Below are 3,064 nucleotides of genomic sequence, written 5' to 3' on the forward strand. Positions count from 1 at the left end.
TAGACGTTGTTTGATTTCTAACCGTTAAGAAATTCCATTTCCCGTTTGATGCATGCGCCACTCTTTCAAAAATTTAATAAATTTTACCTATTTTACTTACAAATTGATTGACACTAACACAAGCTAAACTAACTCGAATGAAAGGATAATTGAACATGTTCAACGTTTAGCAAGTCAATGGAATTCAACCGATATGCATGATGCTACGTTTCAGTCGAATTCAATCATCTTGAGCAAAGTTGGACTTATTCAACCTTACTTTCATTCAAATGAGATGAATATAGATGTTAATGAAGACGAAGTATCTACATGGTGGGAAGAAACTTAGGAGTTAAATAGAATAGTACTAAACTCGACTTATGATAGGTGAAGACATTCCACTAAAAGAACTCAATAATTTTCTTAAAATGTTAAAAATTCATTCACTGAGTTTTTATTGCAATCTAACCCCGCCTGATCGCTATCGAGAATTCTATTTAGCGTATCCGACAGAATCGGCAACAATGAATGGCCTTAATAAATTTAGATTTATAAATTATTAAAAGAGAACTAATTTGAAGGGAAAGTAAAAATACATACTTTTGATAGTATAGTAGATTATAAAAAAACTTAAATCATTGGATTGGAATTTAAATCATTGGATTGGAATCATACATTCAAAACTTGTATGACACAATTCAATAAAATCCTCGATTTATGTGAAAAGGGAACGATTTGAACTCGACAATACCAGGGGGGGGGGGGGGTAGATGAAGCAACGGAATGAAGGTGAAAGTGAATGGAAGATAGGAGATGATTTTTGGGATATTCTGGAAAAATAGATTGAAACTCGGTCACTACAGTCTGGGATAGATAGCGAACCAAACGTATTTTCGTAAAACGCGGGACAGAAAAAAGTTATCACCTGTGTGAGGTGATCACTAAATGGGACACTTCTGCCCCAGACCGCTTACAGTAACATCACTGGAATATTTGTGCACAATATGTGAATGATTTAGTTCGAAAAACCACTTCCTTCGGTGGGGTTTGATCCCACGAAACCAGTACGCTAGACAGGTGCTTTCACTACTAAGCTAACTAAACTAAATCTTTCACATGTTGTGGAATTGCACAAATCGAGTTTCAGACATAATAAATAATATAGGCATTAGGCAATTAACTTTGACTGTACTATCAAAAATGGTTTAAAGAATTTACTTCCACCCTGATCCACGACATCTGCTATTTCGTGCACGGCGCACATCTCGGACAAGAGTCAGCTGAAGCAAACCTGCCAGCCAGTGTATAGAGATTCACTCTCTCAACGATGCCACTCCAAGCTTCCAGCAAAGTTCGACGACCACCACGTGAATGCATGCGCCAGGTATGTATCCATCTCTTTCATGCGACATGAATCACACGTTGGTCCGTCAAGATACCCCCATCCTTATCTTTGCTTATCTTGGCTCTCGGCCCGAAGAGCTTCTGATAGACTTGCGTGGCACAGCTGTCCCATCTCCTCGTTTCTTCTCCTGAAAAAGGCGGATCTGCTGTCTCCGCTTCCGTGTCCTTCTCATCCATAATCTATCTGCACTCTTCGTCGAACCAATCGTTCCGTCGATTTCCTCCCATATACCCGACGTTGTTCTTCACTGCTTGAACTTTAACTGTAATCCAGCAGTCCTCAATAGGGGCCCCATCGAGCACACCTTCTTCAGGCAACGCTGCGCGTATGGATTGGCGCCATCAAGTTGGTAGGCCGTTTTCGTTCGTCAGCCGATGAGCACCGAACTTTCCAATAGTCGATATAAACTACTCCTCCTCTGTGCGTTCAAATCTCCTATGATGATCTTGACGTCGTGGCTTGCACGTAGAATACGTCCTCATCATCATTAGTGCCTCCGGAGTGTGGGCTATGAACGTTGATTATGATAAAGTTAAAGAACCGGCTTTTGATCCTCAACCTGTACATTCCCTCATTGATCGACCACCACTCGATCGCGCTTTGCATATCGCTCATCTCTCCTCGTTTGTCGGGTGAAGATCACTGCGTCCAGATTTTAGGACTATTGTGATATACCCTTTTACTGTGAAATACGCAAGTTATCTCAGTAACATGTTTGTCACTGAGATACCTTGGTATCGACTGAACTCAAGACCATCTATTATTGATGAATAGAGATCCTGAGTTACAGTATGTGACTCCCCCATTCTGGCGAGACTAGCTTTATGAAGCCAACCACGTCCTTGGGGGATAAGATCCATATGTCAGCAGGCCCTAAAAAGGGCTTGCTGAGAACTTTGAACCTACGTTGGGTGAGTGCACTGATCCCTTTTGTTGAGACCTAATAGTTGTTGGGTTTTCTTGGGGTTAATCGTTACGAGCCTTTTGGATTGGCTCGTATGGGGAAGTGCATTCCAGTTTGATGTGATTTGACTGACCATATATTTGTTCAGTTCCATTTTTACAGAGCAGTCTGAGATCCCGCAGAAGGGCTCAGGGCCAATGAACCTTTCATTAGATCCATTCCTGGCTAGCTCATCAGCAATCTCGTTTCCCTCTAGACCCGTATGTCCTGGGATCCAATATAGGTAGACTCGATTGCGTATGGATAAGTTTTTCAAAGCCAGAATGCATTCCCACACTAGCTTTGAGTTACAAGTGTAGTTATTAAGCGACTTAAGAGAAAATACATATTTTTGCAAATCTATACTTTCTCCTCAGGCATAATAACACGCATTCTAATATTGCATATATTTCCGCCTGAAATACTGTGGGCCACTGTCCTAAGTGGACAGAAATTTTTGTTGTAGGGCCATAGATTCCGGATCCTGTCAGATTATTCATTTTCGAACCATCTGTGAAGAAATTTATAGAGCCTGTTGGAACGCTGGGTCCACCTCCTTCCCACTCCTGGCGGGAAGGAATGAACACATCGTAAGGTAAGTCATAATTGACTACCGTTTCCATCCAGTCACTACAAATTCCTATTGCGGGATTTATGGCAAATTCATTTAATATGCTGAGGTGACCCGTAAGGTCTCCCGACAGCAGTGTTTTTGTTCTCTTTAACCTTAGAGCACT

The sequence above is a fragment of the Armigeres subalbatus genome, chromosome 3 (genome assembly GCF_024139115.2).
Source record: "Armigeres subalbatus isolate Guangzhou_Male chromosome 3, GZ_Asu_2, whole genome shotgun sequence".
Lineage (NCBI taxonomy): Eukaryota > Metazoa > Arthropoda > Insecta > Diptera > Culicidae > Armigeres > Armigeres subalbatus.